Raw genomic sequence first — 25,486 nt, 5'->3', positions numbered from 1 at the left:
CTTTTACAGTTATTAGATTAAGAACACCATTCTTTTTTCTGTCCTTTTATGAGTTCTTGTCTAAGCTATAAAGTGCAGTGAAAGCATGAGGTCTATTTGTTAGCTTGAAACGATCTATCCTGCTAGGTCATTCGAAGCCCCGTTACAAATCCTCTGGCCCTGTTATGGGTTGCTAGGCAGAAGGGAAATAATGTCATTTGTTAAACAAAGCAGACAAAGTCTTTCTTTGTAGACTTTGCACATTCTCTCAGTGGTGTGAAATCCGCATTAACAATCAGCTCCCAGTGAAAAGGTCCCAGCTGAACATTAGCAAAAAAATTGTGAGGTTCGTGTACCCTTTGAGGGCACAAAAAATGTCATTTCCCGAAAACTTCACCTGGATCCTTAAGCTGGTCCATCAGTTTTGTTGCCAAGGTGTTTGGAAGGGAAGAAGCAGGGAGGTGACTCAGGTTGTGTGCAGACAGGACACACGGCAGGCAGCTGGTGGGGAGGGTGACATGGGTCCGGCTGTGCTGCAAGGAAGATTTCTTTCCAGAACAATTGTGGTGATTTTGTAGGTAAGCAGGCAAATGGCTATGGAAACTCAACATATATCGACACTGAGCTTAGCAGAAACTGCACCGTAGTGAGATCCAGGCTAGCTTTACATCAGCTGCTTCGGATATTAGTGGCAATCCAACTGTAGCAACACAGGGCTCAGCACAGGCTGCAAACAGGCTGAGAGCCTTGTTAAACTACACCATGCGCTCTGTCTAGACTCCCACTGGGACTCTGGTTGCCTAATTCAAAGATCGACTGGGAATTTTTTTAGCACCCTGTAATCACTGTCACTTAAATGTACCTTCAGCTTGGCACAGTGATGGAGAGCCCTGGAGGACGGTGAGATAGCTTTCTAGCGGAAAAGCAGTCCTGCGCGAAATGATCTGCACTAGCTACCAACATGCATAAAAGTAGTCTACAGGTTTGAAGACAGCTCGTTATGATAATGCTGTCCCACCAGCAAAACTTTCTGGGAGGAGAAGACGCGCACGCAGCTAGAAGTTCCTGCAGCTCTGTTACTGAATTACACCACTGTGTCCTAATTTCTACTATTAACCAATTTCTTTGGATTAATTTATTCTTCCCTTTCCCTCTGTTTGAGTCTTGCAGGTATTTTCTGAATACTTTAGATTTTTTTTCACTGTAGTTTGATCAAGGGGAAATTTTAGCTGTCCTATAGTAGTATCCCTTGTAACATCCACTTTTCACTAGTTGCCCTCTATATTCTGCTGCTTGCAATCTTGTAACTACATGATCTGATGAAGTGCTTTCTGTTCATCCGGATGCTATAATTTCAGGAAAAAGGATTTATTTAACGTGGAAATGAAAATGACAGATTTTACTAGGGCCTTACCACCATGATGGCTCCCTCATTTATGAGGAAAAAAAACCAATGATCTGAATTAATTTATCACTCAGCACCTCTGTGATAGAATTTCTTTCCCTCATGTATGACTTTTACAAATAGGTCATTTTTCCTGAAATGTGCTTGTTTCTCCAGTGTGAAAACTCACTTGGACTGTGGTTTTAATGGGAATAGCCACTGTGCATGCACGTATCACTCCGTATACATCTACCCACTATCACTGAAAGCACACTGGTGGGGTGAGCAGGACCAAGGCTTTATAGATCTGCTCAGTCATCCTAGGGAGCACATTCCAGGCCTGCAACCATTTCAAAAGGAAGATAAAGTTTCAAAGGCATCAGGTTGCTTCGAGCCTCACCCAATTAGACAGAAATTTCTTACAAATGAGTAACTAACAGGACCAGGATACAAAATAGACTGTACTATTTAGAAACATATTCTGCAAAAAAAAAAAAAAAAAAGGCAAGTCAGCCTCCAGACTCTTAGGAAGGAAAACAGAGGGCTATTTGGGCTATTTAAGGGCTCTTTTCCTTGATGCCCTCACTATTCATTATGGATAATGAGCAGAATCCAACATAAGCCAAGAGAAATGAAATTGTGTGTGACTGTGGGATCTCCTCCATGAAGGCGACTTGGTGCAGCAGCCCCCAGGGGCAAAGGGACCAGGAAGAGCTGCAGCTCCCTGCCCAACGCTGGCAGGTCCCCGGGGCAGCCTGCTACCTTCACCCCACTGCTCCCAGCTGCACCTATGGGCTTTGCGTGTCTGCTGAAACAGATCTCCTGGGACTGACAGAGCGGGAAACTGCAGAAAATACCTTCCTATAAGGTTTCCTACAGCCGCTCTTGCCTTTAAGCCTCAGAGTGAAATTTCTGCTTGTTTTCTTCTTGTCTTATAGTTCTGTCCTGTGAGCTGCCTCTCCTTGCTGAAGCTTTGCCTTTTCCTTGCTCACATTTCTTTTGGGGGGAGGCAGTTCTTTACCTTTGAAGGCAATGATTGCAGAATAGAGACACTGGACTTCCTGCTAACTTGCATATTTAAAGCATTCATATCTAAACTTTAAGAAGGGAAAGAATGCACTTCTCTGAGGCTTCAGACTTCATGCCTGGATACATTTGACTTGAGGCTCTGTTGTGGCCAGCAGTTATTTGCTATGCTCTGACAGTTTCTTATAAATGACACTGTCATGTATAGGGAATGTTGTGTCCCTCTGTCTAACAGCTTGAGCCATACCAGGCTCAAGTAGACAGCGGGATGGAATTTGAATAAATCCTTGGTATTCACCTACATGCCTTCTTAACACCTACTCAGCAGCGTAATCCCCCTGAATTTTAAAGACATTGTTTCAGCATCAAGCATTATGGACTAGCTAGGCAACCTGAACTCAAACCGACCCCTGTTGCTGGCTTTCTTTCACTGATTTCTTTTCTAAAATCAGAAAGTGTTGAGATTTTCATTTTGTTTAATCTTTTAAAAATTCCCTGTATAACAATTGTTTTTAGTACCTGTTCTTGATTTAGGGGGTGTTTTTAAAGAAAAATCATTTTGATTTAAATTTCCTGTGACACAGAATCCACCTCATCAACACAACCACTTTGGTGGATAACTGTGTTCCTTGTTAAACCTTTATCCCCATTTCCAACTGAGGTTGGTTTAGTATCTGTTTTCAGTAACCGGGTTTCATTTTGTCTCAACTAGACTGAACAGCCCTCCCTCAAATGCCTACTCTCCATGTCAACACTTGCAGCTACAGATTGCACTGAAGTTTCCCCAAACCTTTAATGGGCTCTATGGATTGCTTTCCCTTTGTCTGGTCATTTTACAGTGAAATTTTTTTTTTCACTGAATATCTTTCTCTAGGCTTTTTTATAGACTCCACCACCATCTTTCTGAGGCTGCAGGCAGCACAGCTCCACATTGCTGATAGGAGTCTAAAATAGGTCAGTATAATGCCCTTATTCTAGGTTAGACATCCAATAACGAAGTTAATCCCTTTGGCCTCAGCTTCGGATGAGTGGGTCACACTTCCATTGGCTGAAGGCAGCTTCCCCTGTTGCTCTGAGTCATTTCTTGCCAGAAGAGTCCCCATTTTATTTTTCACATATAAATACATGTGTATAGGAATATGTATATTTATATCATTAGTTAGCTCTGCTGTCCTTAAGAAAGACTTGGTTTGCATAAGTGGAAGTGGAATTAATCCCATGGCAATTTGTCACCTTCAATTATCATCACCAAACTATTCCCTGCCCCCCAACACACACATCAAAGTGATTTCCCAAAGGCTTGGTGGTGTACCATCCTTTGGGTTTCAATCTGTTGGTGTTAGAGTTTGCCACTTCACTACACTGAGTAGAAAGTAGACTGGAGTGAAATACATCTGCAGAGTACCCTCATCTCTAGCCAGCAGAAGCATTTCCATAACCAGAATAGATTAAACCAGTGGCAGACGGATTGCAGATCACTTAACAACGCTGCTGTACAGTTATCTTGTACTGCATGCGTTAAAATAGCCAGTGAACTTGCTCTCTGATATGGTTGCTGCTGGGAGAATTTCCCTCCCAAATTCTTTAATCTCTGCAAGTTTTAAAATCAAGCAGAATTTTTAAAATAAAAAGCTGTAGTTCAAAGCAGGGTATTCAAGCAGCTTTCACACATTAACTTATTCTTTGGGTCAGTGGCTGCTTCTTCTCGTTAGGGCGGTGCTGCAGCCTCTCTCGCTGTGACGTGTGGATGCAGTCCCGGTCTGGCCAGATCTCACTTTTCTCTGGAGTAGTCACAGTGCTGTGTTTTATTCTTTGCAGTTGACTCTGACTTCCCTTGGAGTGCAAAAAAAGCTCAAACACTGCTGCTACCACCTCCTAGAAGGGGATGTACATACATGCAACCCTGTCTTTCCTTACAGCACACCCAAACGGCAACAAGGGAGCAGAATCAGCCCGATTCTGATCGCCTTTTCCAACCCCATTGGCACCAGCAGGAGAACGTTACAGTGTGTGCCCAGGGCAGATGACCGCTGGGAACTGACCAATTCCTGGGTCATTAAAGGGACAACTCAGTCATCAAAGTCAGCCACTCACCAGGGGAGGAACAAATAACGAAATCCAGTTGAAAATAGGAAGACAGAGCAGGTATGGGCAGCCACTGCAGACTTACTGGCCCCATCCTGTGGGTCACAGCAAGGTTGACCTCCACCACTCTTGGGATTTATGTTTTTATATGTCTCTGCTCCTTCTCACAGGCAATGCCAGGAAAATAGCCTCTTCTGGAGAACGTTTCTCAGAACTGCAAGAAACTTTTGCAGTTGAAATATACCCCAGGAGACTGTGGTGTGTGTGCCAGGTGAAGATGTAATGAGTGGTGTGATATACCTGCTGCACTTACTCTTCAGCAAACCAATACCAGCCACATCCCTCAGCAAAGCTTTACCCAGGCTTCGCTGCGGTGGCATTTGAGCTCCCCTGACACCAAACTGAGAGAGAAGACTGCAGAGATAAACCCAGCACAACTGTGAACACAGCAAATAGGCCACCCTCACAGATGCAAATGCTAAGGATGTGAAGTATATGCTCAAAAGAGAAGACAGACAATCAGCCCTGTAGGAAAACCCTTAGGATGGAAAGCTTCAAGATAGCTGACTGCCCGTCCTCACCTAAGGGCAAAAACAAAGGGTGGCCTTTGAAACCAGGGGATGCAGGACTGGAATGAGGACCAGGCACATCGGTGCTTTCGTCTCATTTCTGATGGAGGAGCTTTGAGCTGATGTGGAAGTCATTTGTTCTGCTTGACCTTTTAGAGAACAATTTCTGGCTTAGACTTTACAAATTGTTAATTTAGTTTAGGAGAAGGTGCTGCAGCATTGTGGGAGCAAGGAGAGAGCTGGGTTTGAAAGGAGAAAGGTGGCTGCCAAGGGTAGAGTTTCTTTGTATGCCATTGGAGAAGAGCAAACTGGATTAAGGAGGGGAAAATAAAAAAGTCATCCTTCTCAACCTTTAATCCATTTCTAGAAGCCAACTCACTTTGAATCTTTTTAAGATCTGGAAAAATTATGATCCATTTTTAATCAAAATAAATTATTTTGGTTTCCAAGCTGATCTCAGTAATTTCTAGTCAGCAGAGGAAATACTGAAAATCTTGTAAGAGATCCTGTTCTCATAAAACGCCCAGCCCAATTTTGTAAATTCAGGAGGTTTTGGCTAGGCCAGATAAGCTTTGGAGAAGCATCTGAATATTCACTCAAGCTGAACCCACACTCCAGACTGTGGTGTGAGCAGTTTCCTGCACTTCTGAGCTTTCGATTCTTTGAAATATTTTACTGACTCTGGAAGAATGAGGACAGTGAGAAAAAACTGTTGCCCCTCTGTAGTTAGTCCTCTGGGTAAAGAGAAGCCCAGATGGTTGCCCAAAAGTTGATGGATAGAATAAATTCAGCATGGTTAATGTCCCCTACCAGTGGCATGCAAATAAGTAACCATGAAAACCTCCCAGGTCCAGAGACCTCTTGGGAAATAATAGTTTACAAAGACTGCTTTGGTGGTGATGGTTTAAGGTAAAAGTTGCCTGTAATTACTGGCACTCTTGCATATATAAGACATGTCTGCCACAAGAAAATGTGTGTCCCCTATTCAGCCTAGGTACTTGTATAGTTCCCATCACACTAATATTTGAGCACCTTCCAAGCAGTCAAAAATAACCGAGAAATAAATGTAAGGAAAAGGTGTTTTCTCAGCCTGGTAAAAATGCAACAGTCTCCCCGGCTGGCTCTGACCTTGTGCCAGTATGGTTGAAAGCAGGACTGCATGCTTCTGTGTGTCTCTGAATCAGTGTTTTGCCCAAATGCCATTTCTACCTCTGACTTACACCATTTGCTGACATGTCAAAAGGCTGTCTGGTGTCTGGGCAGATAAGGGATACGTGTCAAGCTGCTCAGTAGTGCTCAGAATCTCCTAAGCTTGGTTTGGACCTACTCAATGCAGAGCAACATTTCCCATCTGGGAACTATTAGCATATGCTAAGCAGGCGTTAACGTATGCTAATGATGTCTGGAGGTTTTCAAAGAAAACTTGAGTGACCAAAGCGTACAGAATGGCTGCACAGGAACTTCTGAGTCAGCCTATACCTCTCGGCAAGAGATTTGAGACTCCAAGCCAGACTCCTCAAATAATGCCCAATGGCTTCTCAGAGAAGCTTGCTCCCTCCGGGAAAGTCTGTCAGGACACAAAGCAACTCTCTTCTGACTGACCGGCTCTGGATCTGGACCATAAATCAGGCTAGTGGTCTAGGCAGCCACTGCAAGGTATCTGGAGAAAAACAGGGCAGGCTTTTTTCACAGGTAGCAAATGGCTGAAAGAATTATTGCTGCCCAGGGGGCTGCAGAGAGGTATCAGAGCTTGAATGAGGTCACTTCTCAAGATAGCAGTCTTGTGCCCTTTCACTGAGGTAGGACACACAGACATCCCATGGATGGTCAAGCAATGAGAAAGTCCCTTTCGTATGACTGCTGCAACACTGAAATGCCAGGCTTTCCCTTTGTTATACAGCTGTTTCTTTAATATCAAACATGAACTATGCTATCAGCATTCATGTATGAACAAGGCTTTGATCTTGCCATTATCCTATACTTTACAAGCCTGAGGCATCCAGTTTTCTTTAGCCCCCCCAGCCCAAATCTCATGCATAGAAACTATGTGTCTGTGGTAAGGCCATCACAATACATGTTTAGGAAATACAGTAAAAATAAGTTCAGGCAAATACATTTTCAAGTCTGTAATGTGTCAGCATGCGTATGCCCCTCGGTCAAAAGTTCTCTTCCAAAAACATTAGTCAATATTTTCAAATGGTTTTTAATTTGCAGGAGCTTAGAAATTTTCTAGTGGAAATGCAAACAATGAATGTAAATCTAATAATATGGTAGTAGATGTGCTTCTTTCATGTACTTCTCTAGGCATCCCTGAAAATAAGGTGTGAAGAAAATGCTATAGAGAGAATGGTAGTTTCCCAGGGTCACCCCCTCTTCCACAGTAATCAGCTCTTTTCTCTGGTCCAACTTAGCCTTCTAGAAGATACGGTCTAGCCTTGCTTCCTTTGCTGGGCAACTTCGGCCTCCAATCTTTCATGTCCAAATAACCAGACCCAGCACTAGATCCCAACTTCTACTGCTATCCATGCTTATTGCTGTTCTGTGTTTTGAACCATCAGTTAGTACCTAAGCACAAGTCAGTTCCTAAGGACAATGCCAACAGTACCAAGAAAAATAGATATTAATAAAAAAGACAATGTTGCAAGTGTAATAACTGATTTTGATATCTTAACAGTAAGCAGCTAAGGAAATACCAGAATTAAAGTTATTTCTGAAATTTTAATTCTGTCCTTTGCTATAAAAGTGCCATTTTTACTATGTCCCACCACTCAACCTCTTTCCTAAACCAGGAATTACTGATTTTCTAATGCACATTTTTTCATGATACCTTATTTCTATAGCCAAGCTCTCAGCTATAACTGATAATGAAGTCATTTTTATAGCATCATTCTGCGGGGATGTCCGGGAGCCTTGTCTGCTGTAAGATGATGAAGATGAACATAAGGGACACACATTAATTTTGGTGTCTGGGGTGAGGCCACATGTTTCACATATATTAGCTGTGGCAGATGAAGATGCTGACCCTAGACTCCAAGACATGTTCCAGAAAACCATATTCTGAAGTGAGAAAGGGCTCTCCGGCCTCTTCCTTTCCCCTTCTGCTTCATTTCACCCAGCTTCCACAACCATTGTGCTCTTCTGCCTCCTCATCCCACTGCCCTTCTCTCCATCCCTCTACTGTTTTCCTAGCGTCCTTCCGTAACACTCAATAGTCACAGCCTTCCCTATTCCCCCAGCTATTTCCTTACCTGGGCAATTCTAATGCTGCTCTCCCTTTCTGCTTCTTTGGCGACTCTGTTTCTCACCCATACTCTGGCAATCTGTTGGGCTGGTGGCTCCTGTCCATACCAGCTTCCAAACGTTCTTCCCCTTGGCTTCGTGTTCAACATCTGTGTGCCACCCCCAAGGCCCTGTTCCTTCTCCTTGTTTTGTCAGGAGGATTCCTGAGTCTTCTCCTCCCCCATCACTGCCCACACGTCTGGCTCTCATCCCTTCTGTATTTGAATCCAGGAATTTTCTCCTCCACGTTGTCTCACCCCAATGAATATCACTGACAGTGCAAAAGGGACAGACTCCTGGCTCTCATTTCAGGTGCTTGGCCCTGTCGTAGGCTGTGGAAGTCTACAGCTGAAATTGCAAGGAAAGTGACCTTAGGTTGAAGCCTGCTCAGGGAAGATGAAATCTTCAGGATTTCAATTTCTAGAATGAAAGGAATCTTTTACATATCTATTGAGCATGTGCAAATTCAGTTTTCCAAAGACTTATAACTTAGCCAAATTTGGGCAGATTTTCAGAAGGGCAAAAGGCATATCTCTGATGAAAGGCAACCCCCTGACAAGTTCCTGCTCCAAGGAAGAGGGGTGCCAGAGCTTTTCAAAGAACAGGTCACAATTGCTTTTTAACTTGGACAAAACAATGAATTTTTTCTTTCCCTCATTATTGGAAACGGCTGAGTTTGTGGACATTTTCCAGAAGTTTCAGCCTGAGGCAGATACCTGGCATGGAAAATTTCATTCCAAATGGTTATAGTTTGGCAATGTTATAAGCAGTTGAAAATAGGGTCTTACGGTGCAAGGGATCAAACTTTCACTGTAATGTGAAAGGTCAAGCTGCAAGCCCTACCTCCAGTCACAGCCCAACACCTTGCTTTGTCACCCAAAATGAACGCTTTACAAACAAAGCAATGACGTGCACTCGAGGTAGGGTGGAATGCCTTTTGGGGTGATCCTGTTCTGGCAAAAGCAAATTATTGGGATCAATAGCCAAGAAATGTAGTAAGGTATAATACAGATGGGCTTCCTAGTCCTTTTTGATCTCATTATTTGTAAGAGCCAGTCTGTGGCATTCAATACTCTGTCACAAACAGCACAGCTTACAGAGCTCTTTTCTGAGTTCTGCTTGTCTGCATTTATGTGCATTCATCCTTTTCAGAGAAAAGTGGGTCTCAGTTTACTGACAAATTTGTTAGCAACATCTTACTCTGTATTGTATTGTCCCGGTTTCTAAAAAGCTCAAGTTGGTCTGTCATTGCCATTAACTCATCCATACATTTCCTCCTTGTACCACAGCACCACCACCTCCCCCTCGTTGAGTTCTGGAGGGAAGAGTCCATCGGCACTGACTCCCCCCAGGCAAAGGTAGAGCAGGCGGACGGTGATGCTGGGTATTTTTCAAGGATAGCCTATTCACCTTCTCACAGCGTGTCCTTTCCTTGGTGCCAAGTGCAGTCCCTGGCTGTTTGGCTGCATTTCACACACCATGGCAGGTACACAGGGTCATTAGCTATATTCTGCAGGCAGGTTCTGATTCCTGGAAAAGCCAAAGGAACTATGAGTGGCTAATGAGTTCCAACTGAGTCACAGATATTTCACATTTGCGGTGAATGAATTAGAGCACAGTACCTCTCCCCATGACCAGACCGTTGGCAGCTCAGAATACCTCGGGACAAATGAGCCATGGCAGAACTTAGGACATCCCCTGCTGCTGCTGAGACATACCTGAGATCACTTCACGCTAGTTTGTTCACCAAGCAGGTACACTGACATCACTGAGCACTGCTGCATTGGATCCCCTTGGAAAGATGTGTGTCCTTTGCATGAAGCCCAGCACAGTGGACGTTATGGCAGGGCACTTTGCCTGTGTAACACTAGCTGTGTTTGCACAGGTGTTGGATGGCTTTAGTGCTGAGCCTGGATCCTTGGATGATGCGAGCGTACAGGAGATCTTCTGTGGCTTATGGAGTCTGCTAAGAGATGAACGCTTTCAAAATGAAATCCTCTTTAGAATTGCTGAAACCCTTGCAAATAACAGTCCTCACCTGCACTGAAAGACCTGCTTAATGCCTAAAGTATTTCACATATTCTTTTTGAATAGTGGTAGAGAAATATCAAAAGTTGTATAGATAAAGCATTCCTTATTGTCAAGTTCTTGGGACATCAGAGAGGGGACAAAGGCCTAACGGTGCAGTTATGCTCTATGTGGAATCCAGGACTACCTGGCTTGTTTGAGGAAGGGGCCTGGCCATCTGCTTTTCTAAAGGTGCTGGAAGCTACCACACAGGAGCACTGTGTCTTTTTTTATGAAATAAATAATTATATTTATTACTGGGAAGGCCAAAGGCAGGGGAAAACTGGCTGAAGGTGTGCAGGCATGGAGGTAGTATTTCTAGTGCTGGTGGAAAGAGCAGAAAAAGTCAATCAGAGCAGCTTCTGATTTTAAAGAGTAGTAGGCAAACAGGATGAATAAAAGAACAATGGTTCAAAAGTATAATAAAACACAACTGATGTGGAAGCACCAGCCTTTTATCTCGTGCCTTGAGTAAAAACAATCCTGTTTTCCAGAGGAAGGAATAATAATTAGAATTGTTTTAGGAAGGGCTGAACAACACGACGGCACCACCACAACGGAGAGGGGCACCTGGAAGCAGTGCAGCAGCTAGATGGCACCGCCGGCTGGGCTATCTCCCTTCGCCTTTCAGCTCCAGCAGAGCATGATGAAAACTCTTTCAGCTCGGCTTGCCCAGCTATTGTTTTTGATAAAGGCTATGATTTTGGATTAATGGTAAGAGGATAAATTTTAGAATTTAGAAACTTTAGAAATTTTTTCTTTGAAAAGAAAGGCCCCAAATGTCCTGAAAGCTTACTGAAAGGCCCATGATTCCAGTTCCTGCTGAATAACTTCAGTGCTTTCTGGACCACAGGTGTTTTCCAGAAGAGCTGTAAAAATGTTAAAAGAAATATTGCTGTTGTGGAAAACAAACTTCCTCCCTGTGGTGCTATGAGGACAAGAATTTGGTTTTGCCCATCTGTCTGAGGGAAGTGAACAGTGTCCCACCGTTCTTTTTACATCTCTATTTAGCTGTTACTATATCAATAGTAGAGCCATAGTAACAACTTGCTGACTCAACAGGTGACCCTTCCAGCCATGCTGCAGAAGTCCTGCACTGGTCCACTGAGGCATGTGCGGTCATCCTCATCATACTGTGTAGGGAGTGTTATTGATGATTGATTGATTAACTGCTTTCTGTTCAGGAACTATTTTTACCTCTGCACCTTGTCTATGAGCTGTGCCTCACAGGCGATGTGCCTCCGTGCCGTGCTTTGCTCCAGCCTGGTTCCCTTCTCCTGGGGCTGACCTTTCAGGGCAGCTCTTGCCTCTTGGTCTCTCCAAGCAGCAGTGATACCAGGGAAATGGCCTCTGAGCTTATCAGCTGGAAAGGCAGAGGGTCCCACATTTGCCCACAGTTAGTAGACTCACTGTTTTAGGTGGTGGAAGAATTTAAGGGGACCTGATATGTCCGCAACTGTAGAAAACCTGCAATTAAACTGGCTGGCAAGGTGAAGTCAGATACAGAAAAGATGAAGAATCCAGAAAATCCAGACTAAAACAAAATTCCTGTTTTCCAGCCCAGAGAACAGGCCTGATAGCTGGCAAAGACACTGCCTTGGAGGAGGCAAAACAAGCCGCACAAGAAAGGGATCAGGCCAGCATCTCTGGCTTCTGCCCGGGCACCACGCAGGCCAGCGCAGGCTCCCTGCAGAACAGGGAGCCAGAAGCCAAGTGCGTTTACTTCTGCTACCTCCCTGGTCTGAGTGTTTTTTTCTCTCTCTGAAGTGGAGAGAAGGTGGGACAGTGACAGGATAGACCCACTCAGGGAAGTCCTCAAAAAAATAAAGCTTGGCTTTGCTTTCTAGGATATAGTTTGTTCAGTTCTAACTTAAGAAATCTGAGCAGTAGTATGAGCCTGAGCAAAATCCCAGAGCTGACTGCTCTGTGCAAAATGAGATCGCCCACCCATGACTTTTAGAAAAAGGGGCAAGATAATAATTATAGGCTGAATCGAAAAGTGAAGGCAAAATGAGACCCCAATGGTCTTTGAGTCAGTGTGCTAAGTATCATGAAAAATGTAGTATTTTCCCTCTCTCCCACAACTCCACCCGCTCCAAAACAGCCCTGTGGTACAAGCTACATGCACTGCTCAGGGAAATGTAGAGGGGTCCCATCCTGCTACTTATCATGCACTTATCCAAAATGCAAACCCACCCCTCAGAGATAGGGCCAGGATCGTTAGACAAGCGAAATGAAATACAACTGAGCTCCAGCTGAGGAAGAATCTGGATGCAATCTGGTCTGATATCAAACAAATAATGATTTCTCATTTATTGAAAGATTTTCTTGGCAATCATAAACAGAATGAAAATATCCTTCCTCCCTCGTCCCCCCAAATCTTTTGTGACTAAATCCAAACTCATCCGTCGCAGCCTGCAGGAGAAAGGTCACTGCTCCATGCGCTGCAACGCAGGCAGCACATCTTGAAGAGCACTCAGTGAACATGCTTGGTGACTGTGCCATCACTGGCCATCACTCTCTTGCTTTTCCCTGCAGTTTCCAGGAAAAGTTTCTGTATATTTCCCTTCTGGCTCAGAAACATCTGTCTCAAAGTCTCTGCAGCTTCCTGCAGCCCAGCTTCCTTCCTCCTGGTCTGTTCCTCGATTCAAGCTAAGGAACCCTCCTTTACAGGCTAAAAAATCCCCCAGCCTAGCTTAAAAACCTTTCTTGGTCCTTCTTAGAAATGAACGCAGATCCTTGGTTCAATACACTGAGCCCATCTGCAGCCCTGCCATGGTTGCAGCCCCAGCGGTCCAAGCGCTCGCGTCTCCCGTGCCCCCTCCCGGGTGCGACCCCACGGCCTCCCGTCCGACAGCCCCTGGGAGTGACACTTGCCGTTCAACGAACCTCGCTGACGTCCTTAGCTCTGAATGAGATCCTGTGGTTTGAGCAGGAAAACGAAACACCCGTTTCTTACCAGAAATACCATGTATCATGCTCTTATTACACGTTTAAATTATAGGAAACTTTTATCACTTTCAGTTGGTGGGGAAAAAAATGCTCATTTTTAAATGCTCAAGAGATGTGCCTCCAGCAGCTTTACATGAGGATATGAATAAGCACTTTTTGGAAAGAAGTGAGTAGAGGCTCTTTCCTCATATTGCACCTTGCTTCAAATTGCTATCCAAAACTCCTCTTTCTGCAAACCAAGCTCTTGTAGTGCTAATCTCTTACATAGAGATACTTAAATCCTGGATCCCTCGCTTTCTTAATTGGACCAGAGAGACACTGTGAACGATTCCCACTGAAGAGGGGAACTCCCTGATGCTGGCTGTGGCTCAAGCATTTACTACAAGGGGGGGAAAGTGTACATCTGCGTCGCGGGGGGGCAGCGAGGGCTGCAGCCAAGCCCAGCTCTGCGTGCTCGACCCTCCACCGTCGCAGTTGTACCTCATACCAAGGGGCAACGCTCTCCGAGCACAGCAAGGGGATGGTGCAAACTTGCTGTGGCAGCCCCGGGGCGCTCTGAACTCCAAGACACATTGTTTTTCTCCAACAATTGTTGAAATAAGTCCAAATATATTATGAGAAGTGATGTTGCGTCAGTTTAAACAAATTGCTTTTAGGGTAAATGTTCGTTTTTGCATTTAGGCTGGTTGGGAAAGCATGTTTGTGAGTGGGTTTTTTAATGTGGTCCAGGGTGAAAAATAACTATTTTTTTGGTTATTGAATGAAAAAGCTCTTGGTATCAGGGGATAATTGTTTCCAATCCTTGTAGGTCAGGGTTAATGTTGAGTAATTCTTAGCCAGGCTAGTTAATGCCTATGATATGCAAAGAATTTCTGTTTCCAAACCAATACAAGCCAAAGGTTCTCCTGAACAGCATCATAATCACTATGACGTCTCTCGGAGAAGAAAAGCAATAAGCACACATGTGGACTCTATCAGCTAAATAGCCTTGCTTCTCATTATGCCTTTTTTTTTTTTTTTTTTTTACACTGGCAAACTGAATCAGAGGGTCAGAGCAAAGGTAAATTCTGTCTTTGTCCTATCAATCTCAGCAGGGATTCCCCTGCTTTGAAAATGTGTCAACAAAACTTTGTAAAGTTTTTCTTGGGCATTGACCAAAATCTTTGTTTATTGCTTTCCAAGACTGACCAGTCTGAGCGAGAACCCACAGACATTTAACTTAAAGTTTTGCTTTGCTGTGTTATTCCTACAGCTCCAGGAATCGTTATCTTTTTTTTATAGATAATCCATTAATCTTTGTTATTTGTTGCTTTGCCTCTCAATCCTTCTTTTAGTTGTCACCAATGCTGTTTCTGCTTAAAAAAAAAAAAAACAACAAAACTAAGCTTTCCCCCAGCTGAGTGGTATTTAATCACCTTCACTGAGATGCTCACCTTTCCCCCACCTGCTCAAACCACATCAAAGGGCCAAAGTAGGGCAAGGGGGCTGAGAGTATGTATTTGCACCATCTTCTGTACAATGAGGGAGGAAAGCTTGCTGAGGGGTAGCAGAGGGAAGTGGATAGACTTCTGTCCACCTCTGAGAAGTCAGACACTAAGGCATTATGTGAACCCACGGGGGAGATATTTGCCTGACCAGACAGCAGTGGATGAGGACCTGTGGAAAGGGACAGTGGAAGGTGCACTGCTTTTTTGTGTTTCTACTATAAATGCAGATCAAGTAACAAAAGTCAGATATATTTATAAGCAAATGTTTTAAATTCCCTGGAAAAGTGTGGTGGGATGTGCTTTGCTATGTACCTTTCCACAGCACCTTTTGAACCGTAAACATTTTGTACCCAAAAGGTTTGCGTGGAGGTAATCGCAGCCCTCCCTGATCGCTTTGGGAGGGGAGAGGACTGAGTAAGCACGTTTCTCTGCCTAATGCTGGGGCTGAACAGGTTGAGAAAGGCATGGGAAACCAAAGGGATATTATAGCTCCACCACTGCAGAGGCAGCTCTTGTCAAGGCTTTGGTCATTTGCTCCAGAGCAGTTTATATCAGCTGGATTTGTTGCCAAAGAAGCAGTATGAGTCACAGCAGATTTCTCATTTTCCTCTTTCAGGGAATTAAAATGATCCCCCCTTTTTACCATGGAGCACTTTCACACCACGCGTGTTCCTGTCCAGGAGCAACGGTGCAGCTCCAGACACACTGCACAGTGCCTGTGCCCGTAAGGGCAGCACAGCAGAGAAAGGACGCTCTGGGGCATGAGCGCAGGAACAGGGTTTAAATGTTTTTAAACTGGATAGTTAAGGCAGATGTGTTCCTCTTGGAGGTGAGTAAATATCCAGATGAGACAGATGCTGCAGGCAGCTGGGAGGTTTCTAGGAATCACACAGAAATATCAAAGATTGTGCACAAGGAAACGGTGTCGAAATTGTCCCTGGAGATAAGAAGGACGTTTCCATTCAAGTCACCAAGTTTTTTTGGAAGAAAAGAAGAATTATCTATGCAGTCTATGCATCTCATGCTAAAAGGAGCAAATTTTCTGGGCCAGGAACTCCTCCTCTACTTTTCTCCTCTGCTTCTCTATTCAAGCACAAATGTGACTTTTTTTTCTCTTTGGGACTAAGCTCAGAGTTCCAAATTAAAGCAGAGCTTATTGTGATGTTTGTATTATATCACTGTATATGAAGTATATGTATATGAAATTGAAAACTTTCTCTTTAAAATAACAGCAGCCCAAGACTGTCATCTAAATAGGCACCAGATTATTGGCAAAGGTTTATTTTATGTTCTTAAAATTTATTTTGAATGCTTAGCTTTGTGGTTTTGTTTACTTACAATGAAATGCATTTCAGCTGTTTTGCTGTTTTGCAGTAGTCAAACCTCTGCCCAAAGGTTGTAGTGTGGTCTTCTTTTAAGGCTTGAAAATGCTTGTGAAGTAAATTGGCTTCCTTTAAGGACCATGCCTTTGGTCGCTTTCCTCCTGGAAGGTCATCGTCTTTTAAAGGACGGTGTGGTTTGGGCACAGTGGACATATAAAAAGTCTAATTGTGTAATGTGATGATCCTGCCCCATCCCACTATGTTTCAAACACTCCCGGCAATGAGAAGGAGCCTGCCCGTTCCTGGCCAGCATAGCTGAGACGGCCTCCTTCAGGGAGCACCCGGGTGAAGGGGGCTTCCTACCCCAAAATGTTGTCCAGTCACTTGTGGACAGGCTCCAGGTTTGCTGCTCTGTCCCTCCTTTCCAGTAGCCATGCCACAGACCCCTGCCGCGCTCTTCTTGTGTGACCTGGGGCAGTCCACGCTTCTCTTCACTAAGTCTCTTTTCAATATTTTTGATTCTCAGTCTTGTTTTTAAAATGAAGTTACTACCTACCTTCCTACGTTTAATTCTGGACTGTAGGCAATTCTGGACTAGGTGCGAGCACAAACTCTGCTTTGGTGTCACTTTCTGTTTGCAGTCATTTTGTTAAAGCCCACCTTTTATAGGTTTGATTACTGTGTGGGGTTCACCCTATGCTGAATTAACTGAGAACTGCCAAAAAGAAGTCAAGTTCTTGGAGAGCTATTGTCAGAAATAAGGGTATATTTTGACTGTCCTCTTTCTTACCAGTGGTGATAGTTAATACCATGTGGAGCAGCACCTTCCAGCTCAGACTGTCTGCTTTTCTGTGATGTGTGAGCCAGGATTTATTTTGTATTGCACCTCCTGGTATGCTCAGAAATAAGCTTCCATGTGTGCTCAGAAGCACTTCAGTCTCAGCTGGTTGACTGTGAAGCCTTGTCGTTTCTAAAGGCTCATAAATGAGCAGCTAAATACCACCTAGGTCTCTCACCCATTAGGCAGGGTCTGAGCCTCTAAGAGAGTATTTTGCAGGAAAAACAGCTGCTGGTACCCATCTTTTATATATTGTCACCCTGAAGGCAGTACTGGTACTGAATGAAATGACTACAGTGAAAGAAAAGAGTGTAAAAACTAATGTAAAGCATTGCCATGAGTATTTTTTGAAATGAAGTACTCAAAAAGAGTTGTACTGTGAACATCTGCTGCTCCTTGGAAGTTGCTGGCCTCAGAACTAAAGAGATGCCTTGCTTTCCACTCTCCTTCACATGGAAAATACTTCGCAATCAGTGGGGGGTACCACAAGATGCAGCAAATTAACTGCATTTCCAGTGCTGATCCCACCTCTCCCTGGTGCATAGAGAAAAATGGTTTGAAAAGATTTCTCTGCATAACTGCTTGAAAAAAAAGGACAGACCTTGGGCTTTATTTTCTTGGTGGGATGAGAGAAGCAAAGCCAGGAGGAATGGAAAAGAATTAATGAAGTCAGTCAGTCCCACCCTGCTATATTACGGATACTTGGGTGGGCTAGGACAGAGTTTAGAGGGGGATAGCGGTGTCCAGAAATGTCTGCACTGGAAGGACAGCGGATGGGGTTGTTGGGAAAGTTTGGCACCGATTTCTAGGCACAAGGGGTGCCTCTCCATTAGCATTTTAGTGCAGAAGAATGCTTTTCAAGCAAATTTCCTTGTTGTCCCCACTCACTGTGCGTTGGTTGGCATTGTGGAGCAGTCTTGTAGTCTCTGAACTGGGCTCCTTTCAGGTGGTACTACGCCGCATCTAGTGAGCTCCAAGCACAAGTGGCATTCGGTGCTTGGGAGCACACAGGCTTGAGGGTGACTCAGGGTTGACCCCGCCAGGACAGCACTTCTGCAGGTTGTTGTCCCTGTGGGAGAGATGTGGTTGGGCTAGAAATTCAAATAGGGAATGGAGCCTGTTGTGTGGTTATGGCTTGACTTCTTATCAAACGTTTTTACTGGTTGATGTTATGTAAGCTGTTGCTTTATTGACCCCATTTGCAGGGGGTAATGGCTATTTAAAGGGTCTTTTCCTTATGCATGGCTGTTTTTTCCCTATCTAGCCATGGCCTGGAAGGGGAAGGTGAACCAGGGAAGAACTTCTTACATGGGTGTAGAAGATCTTTTTATAGACACCGGTTTGGCAGACTGAGAGGCCACAGTCTCAATAATGAACATGTCTATGCTGTCTTTGTTGTTTTTTTTTTAACCTAAAAGGTGTCACCAAGCTTTGTATTTTGCCTTTTGGTGGTTTTTTTTTTCTTCTGCATGTTTTTAACATTGGGGAAAAAGGGGACTTCAGTTTTTGCTGCAATAGTGGTGAACTCATGAACTCCTAACCCTCCAGAAGACTGCTACCTGAGAAGAGAGATTTTCATCCATTTCAAACCTTGTCAAGGACTGAATTTAACAGGAGACAACAAAAAAACTTGGGAGGAAGGAGCTGCAAGAGCAGCAGGAATTCCTATTTGGTCCATTAAGAGTGGGGGAACCTCACTAAGTATGCAGAAAAGCTTTATAAGTTGCAGGAGCCTCTACACTTTTCCTGTACAACATGAAAGCCTGCCTTTTCCAAGGAGAAGCTATTTACCTGTATTAGCTGCTGAAAAAAACATACACAGTTTGAAGAGGGCCATGGTCACTCTACATGAGAAAAAACAGCTTTTTAATATATAAACAGAGAAAGAGTATCTGCTGTGTTTCTACAACACGCTTATGCTAGCATGGAAGTCACTGATGTTCACTGTATTAAGAAAGCCCTTTTAAGACTTCAGATTATCTCCAATACGCTTAACAAAAACTTCCTTATAGCATCTCAAAAGAGGCTCATAAAACTTTATGTGACAGCTTCACATATGGAGAAGTTAGAGAAGCCACCCCAAAGCCACACTGTACTTTTCTGCTTGTATATTCTTCCACTGAGGATTCCCCTAGGAAGATTCATTGTTTAATTTTGGCAGAGAGGATTAATTTTATGTCCTTTTAGTTGTTCCTCTGAGTAACAATGATAGAAAAACCTGATTTTCATTAAAATTATTCCATCGCAGTTCTCACACTTGATCGCATGTTTCTGATCTTTCACAACATGCTTTACCGATTTCTTTGCAATTCCTTCTTTAGAATACAATGACTCTGGGAATGATTAAAAAAAATCTGAAATTGAGCACTTAAATTCAAGTTCAGGCCTAACTTTTATTTAATTTGAAGGGAGGAGTGCTACCTATGACTCAGTAAGTTTTATGGCATATTTTGCACAGTGAGTTACAGCTGACAGGGATTAACTTATCAGCCTTGTAACATTTTGGGGTTATATATGAGGAAGAGGGGGCTACATTCTGTGCTTAGGAAAGAATCTGATATGCTACATAGAAGCCATCTCAAAAATACTGTGGCTAGAATCACGTGTATATGTATTCTCAGCATGTGTTTCTTCAGTTTCAAATGAGGAGTGAGCCTCTCCGAGGACTGCATGCTGCTTTTTGACAGCCAGTCGTAGCTGTGCAGGCACACAGAGCACCAGCAACAACCATTACAATCTCATTGCTGGGCTTCAGTGTCACGGCTACGTCTTCTCCCCACGGATCTGTTTCTGTGCATGCATGTATGGCCTTGCTTGGTTTAACCAGAAAACATTTTCATCAAACAAAGAACACTGACATTTATTTCCGTTAGCTTTGCTGAACTGCTGCAATTATGTTCTGCAAGTTGCATCTTCTATTGTTTCTGCATGTTACTCAGAAAACCGGTTTAGCAAATAGTCGCCCACGGGGGAATGACCAACCATTGATCTTTTGTTTGATGCCAAAACTGATATCTTAATGCAATCCAAGAGCTGCTTTAAAGCTTCCTGAGAGGATATGACAATTTGAACTTCTTAATACTACCATGAGTGTAACGTCATGTTGCAAATGGTAGAACTGTGCATTGACAGAAAGTATTTATGACTCTCTCAGGAAGGCTGAAGTCATGAATTTACTGTTACTCCTGACAGTAAACAAATCCTGAAACTTAGCATTGGAGAGTATTTCCTTATTTTCACACAAATCAGCAAGTTTGGTGCCATGCTTAGAGCTTATGCATTTGCTAAGGACTTGAAAGAAGCAGATACATATAGGAGATTTCCTAACAAATTACTCAGACTTTTAATCAGATATGCATACACTGACAATTTTTTCTCGTTCTGAAAAAGAAACCTCTAAAAAGTGAAAAAGAGTTATATAGTTTCTCTAAAGACTGAAAATTACAATTATTCTTCATAAGAAAGCTAAAAACTCTGAAAGAATGCAGAACTAACTATTTTACAGCTTTTAACTGTGTGATATTTTTTGCTGGGTAAGTGTTACTCTTTAGCTGCTAATACAAACAAACATAGCAAAATATCTGTTTGCATTACTTCTGAGAGAAGCAATTGTGGAAGATGCTGTTAGTTAGAAACCATACTCATTTGCATTACATGTTCAAAATGTTCTGGGCAGAAAGACTTTTCAAACCGAATTTTCAGTCTATGTAGGGTATTCTATTTACAGTTATGATACTTAAAAATGAACATGAGACTTGTTTAACAAAGTAAGAATGCAATCTTCTGACATTTGAAGGGAAGACGGAAGAATTTATGAGATACAAGAAGACAATTGCATCTGGGCAAGAACTACTAAGGCAGGATATCTCCCATGCTCCAGTTTGTTAGTCTTTGGGATTGCAAGAGTTGGAATAAAAGAAAGTGGACTTTGCAAGAGCTTGAGCCTGGCTCGAGCACCTGGCCTTCCCTGAAACCAAAGTTTCTTCTCAGGCAGACTGTGGAGCAGGGACTGAACTCTGTGGCTGCAGGATGTGCTTCTCCAAAAAGTCCTTTGAAGACTCTTTGGGCTGCAACCCTTAGTTAAAATATCTCAAATATAAAATACTTTGGGAAAGAATCAGCTTTTCTGAAGATCAGAGTGACCAGGACCTCTTCTTCTCCAACAGCTTTCTACTCTTCTGAACAGCCCCAAACAGACCCCTCAGAGAGCTGGCATACAGATGGAGTCCACCCAGCTGGCTCTGTGCTGGAGAAACCAGAAAAAGCAATGCTTTTTGCTGCAGATTCCACAAGGAATCCCCTGAGTTTCAAGACGAATAAATATGTGCTCTTGCTGGCAAAAATATGTTTTACTCAATACTGAAAAAATTAAAATTCCAGTCTTTGTTCAACAAAACCAGCCTGTGTAACCAATAAATGCCGTGTGTGCAGCACTGTCTTGGCCTCATTCCGTAATGTTATTATAATGATCTGTTTGGATGGAGTTATTTTAATCCAGCATTTACAATGTACCAATGTTCAGTTACACCTGTAAATAGGAGTACTGCATAGCCTTGAGCAGTAATTGTTATATGACATTATGTTTTTAATCTTAGCATTAGTCCTAGGACAGAATTTCCCTGAAGGAGCACTGAGAGGCATTGCTAGTTGTTTGGCAGGGTGTTGTGTTGAGATTTTAAGCAATTACCATCATGTCTAATTATGCATTTGGGACTTTTCTTTAGTCTAAGAGATCTGAATATGAAGTTACATCTTAGTTTCCTTTAATTAAATTGAACCTTACTTGAAATATCATGTAGTCCTTTGGCATGATTTCATAAACACATTTACTTCTGGCTTTAAGCATATTATAGTAATGATAATTGACTTCATGATTAGTGTTCTTCAGCTGACTGATAAAGATTTGATTTCAAAATTTCCTGCTCCAGGCAGCTGATTACTATTGACTCTTGTTGTTAAAGGCACTCTGATATTGCTGATCAATACTCATTGCCAAAATATGCATGCTATAAATGTAGATAATGTTTTCAACTCATATTATTCATTTGCTTCCCCTTGTTAGGCTGCACAATTGCGTTCTTTGCCTTTTACTGATTTGGTTGGAATCAGTAAATGCTATCTAGTAAAAGTAAATAAGTAGGTCATTTGGCAGTCCCCAGACGTGTGAAGGAGCTAAGTGGGAATGTGGATTTTGTCTCAGAATAATTGCTGGTAATTCCATTGTTTACTTATGTTTTCCTTGAACTAGTCCAGTGACAATTGTTAAATTTAATACAACTTTTACTGGTTACAAACTTTTAAAATTTGGGTTGACAATTTGGAAATTATGTGATGCTTAACAACTCTGAAATATTCTCTTGCCCCTAGAGATACAATGCTCAAGTGTAGATTTTACTTCAAAAAGCTCACAATAATATGATATGAATCTATGCCTGGGTGAAAAACTTTCTTAGGAAATCCTGCATGATTTGTTTGTGTATCTGGCCCTCCTTAGCAATGCCTTTGCATCTGCATGCAAGCAAGCAGGCCAGAACTGAATTTTCAGGAAGAAGGGAATTAGAAGATTTAGCTTGCAAAATAAAATGAAAGACTGAGAAAAGTGGGCAGCCAAGTGCCTACAAACTGCCTGGGTCAGCAAGTGTTCCTTATTCGTCTTCACATCGCTAACATCTATTTCTTGGACCCACATCTGCTTGGTTGCCTAATGCTCTCCATGTTCCCTAATTCTGCTTGCAAGGTGATGAGAACAAATCCAACTTTCCAGAGCCCTCCCCGGGCAGCACTTGCAAAATAATTGGCTTGAAATAGATCCATATGGACTGATATATGGCTGTGGACTGAAACCAACACTGTCCTTCCTTGATGCGGATCAGACTGCTAGCTACCATAATTAACTCTACTCCTGTCATGTGGTATTTCTTGCATGTCCCTAGATAGATCTACCTCTGAAAAATGGTTTTATTTAAAAACAGTTCATCTGTAGGTAAGTAAATTGAGTTGTATTAGTGCTGAAATAATTTGTTTGCATTAGTGGGTTAGAATCTTTGATACCACCTCTACCATTTCACTCCTCCAGGAGTGTCCAACAACCCAGGCCTTTGCATAGATGGTGCCTATGGATATGAAATAAAGGAACAAAAAAGCCCCTAGCGACAAATGCTGTCTTTCAAAAGGCAGTGATACGTTCTGTCCGTTGTCTCGGTGTCGGGCCTCGCCAGCAGCATGCATGTAAATGAAATGCATTCAGTCCAAACTGACCTTTGCTCATTTGCTCTCCCACTCCTGGGGCTAGACACATTCTGCTCGTGTGGGTGAAGGTCACCCGCCCTGTGGCCCTCGGAGCAGTTTGGGACAATAAGGATTATTCTTTTGCCCTTTGGACTGACCTATGTTTCTCAAAGATCATGATGCAAAGTGATTTACATTCCTAAGTAGCAAATCACTTTTTTGAAACTAGGATGTGGGCTCGTAGCTTACACTGGAGTATTTTAAGAAACAATCAAATTTGTGTAGTGTCTGAGACAGGGTGAGCAGTTCACAGGCAAAGATATATGCGCAGCTGTACCCGATTCCCAAGCGAGTATGGTCTTGCACATGGCTAAAAGCCGATATGTGACAGGCGTTAGCACAAACAGGCTTTAAATGTCAACTTCGTTGACTATGTTCGCTCTGCTCGAAAATGCTCATGTCTTGGGTATTTAATCTGCCAGAGTCGCTTAATCCAATAGCTGCATGATCTTCTTGATGTCCTTTGTTCAGACCAGTGTTTGCTCTTCCCAGTTGCCGCATTCTTTGGAGACTACCTATTGGACTTGCAGCCTATCCATCTGCTCTGCTTTGGGGGACTGCACACATTTTAACGATAATAAAATACATTTGCAGACCTCCTTTTTCTTCCCCACAGATGATGCATATTGATATTGAAATTAGCTGCACTAAAAATGTGCCATTTTTCATTTATGTAATTTCAGTATCTGCTGTAGACACAGATGTCTTCCTGCCACAAATTTTCTCCTCCAGTATCCTCCAATGATTCAACAAAGTTCTCTTGCGTTTGTCCTTCCATTAGTTTTCTAAGATTCTCAGTCAGATCAAACGTTTATCACATTTCCAGGTTTCCTGAATCATTTCAGATGTATCTGCATTCTAAAGTACCTTTTCCTCCCATGTTTGATGATAGTCCTTTGATGACAGTCCATTTGAATTTGCTGCCTAATTAGTCTTGTTACAAAATACTCCCAGAGTTCTTCAATTTGTCTTCTAAACAACTCCTAGCTGGAAGTCCTTATCAAAACTTTAATTGCTCAGGCAGAAATTCTTTGACAAGGCTAAAACACAGAAATGAACGGGATTAATCTTGCTTGAGTGCAAACATTGTTCTGCATTTCTCACACTTGGTTTCTCTTGTTCAAATAGGGAGCTGAATGAAATGGCAAGTGGTGCCCTGAACTGGCAGGAATGTTTCCAGTATGCCCACAGGCAGCGGATTCTGCTCAGCAACATGAAGCCTGCTGGGAAATAAGACGTGATTTGCTTCCAGAAGAACATTACAATAACAAAATAGTGAAATTCTAATTATTTTTTTGCTGCCTGTTTGGCTTATTTCCTTATCGAAAGATTCTTGCTAGTCTTTCCACAAAAATAACCCTTTTATTGTGAAGCAAAACAATTTAGAAGCTTAATTTTTTAGTAATCAGTTTTTAGCCAACAATTATTTCACTGCCTGAGACACTGTTTCAGAAGTTTGACGAGATACTAGGACTTAGAATACGCAGCCCAGCTAACTAGGTGCCATACACATACTCCAGTGTGAAAACTGCAAACCTTGTTATAAGATTGTGAGTCATTTTAGCTTTACTGATTCAACAGCTGTTGGATCGTAGTGTGCAGTTACTTCTGCTTCAATATCCTCAGGAGGAGCTTTCATACTCTTTTACATCCCCGGTATTGAGATGAAACTGAAAGACGTTAGGCACATTTTAAAAGCCAGGACTTACTACTAGAATTTTTCAAGTTGCACAGAGGTCTCCCTTTTTCAGATGTGACCCTCAAAGCTGATCCAGGTAGGCATTGAGCTAGTGACAAACAACACGCACTTTGTCTGAGAATGAATGACAAGATGCTTCTTGGGAAGGACAGGGTTATAAATAAGTACACAGAGAACTTTGAGTAATATAATGGTATCTTCTTCAAGCCAAAGCTGATGCGGATGGTCATCAGCAAAGGTTTGTCACTGTAAAGAGGGTGCAGGGACTTAGCAAGGGTGCAGGCAAGGGGCCCTTGAGGAAGAAGCCGGGGTCCCAGGCTACAAGGAAAAGAGAAAAGAGGAAGTCCGGCTGACTCCCTTCCGGCAGCTCCCATGTCAGCTGTGTTATGCCAGAGGCGATATCCGAACCTGTGAACTATGCCAAGAACAGAGGCCAGCGCTGGATGGTGCAGCACTCGCTACATGGCTGTATTTGCAACGCGGGTACCTGCCCTCTGCACATTGCTTCTAT

At 42.9% G+C, this 25,486-nt stretch overlaps 1 long non-coding RNA gene across 2 annotated transcripts in view; it reads left to right on the top strand.

Moving 5' to 3' along the window:
- Positions 1-24,565, top strand: part of LOC135324142 (uncharacterized) — a 33,225-nt gene extending 8,660 nt beyond the window's left edge. For both annotated transcript variants that reach the window (XR_010385487.1, XR_010385486.1), the window contains exon 3: positions 24,405-24,565. This is a non-coding gene — a long non-coding RNA (uncharacterized LOC135324142). The remainder of the gene's footprint in view (positions 1-24,404) is intronic.
- Positions 24,566-25,486: the final 921 nt, after the last annotated feature.

Source organism: Dromaius novaehollandiae, chromosome W (genome assembly GCF_036370855.1).
Source record: "Dromaius novaehollandiae isolate bDroNov1 chromosome W, bDroNov1.hap1, whole genome shotgun sequence".
Lineage (NCBI taxonomy): Eukaryota > Metazoa > Chordata > Aves > Casuariiformes > Dromaiidae > Dromaius > Dromaius novaehollandiae.
Note: the sequence above shows the minus strand (reverse complement) of the source record. Positions and strands in the feature narration are given on the sequence as shown.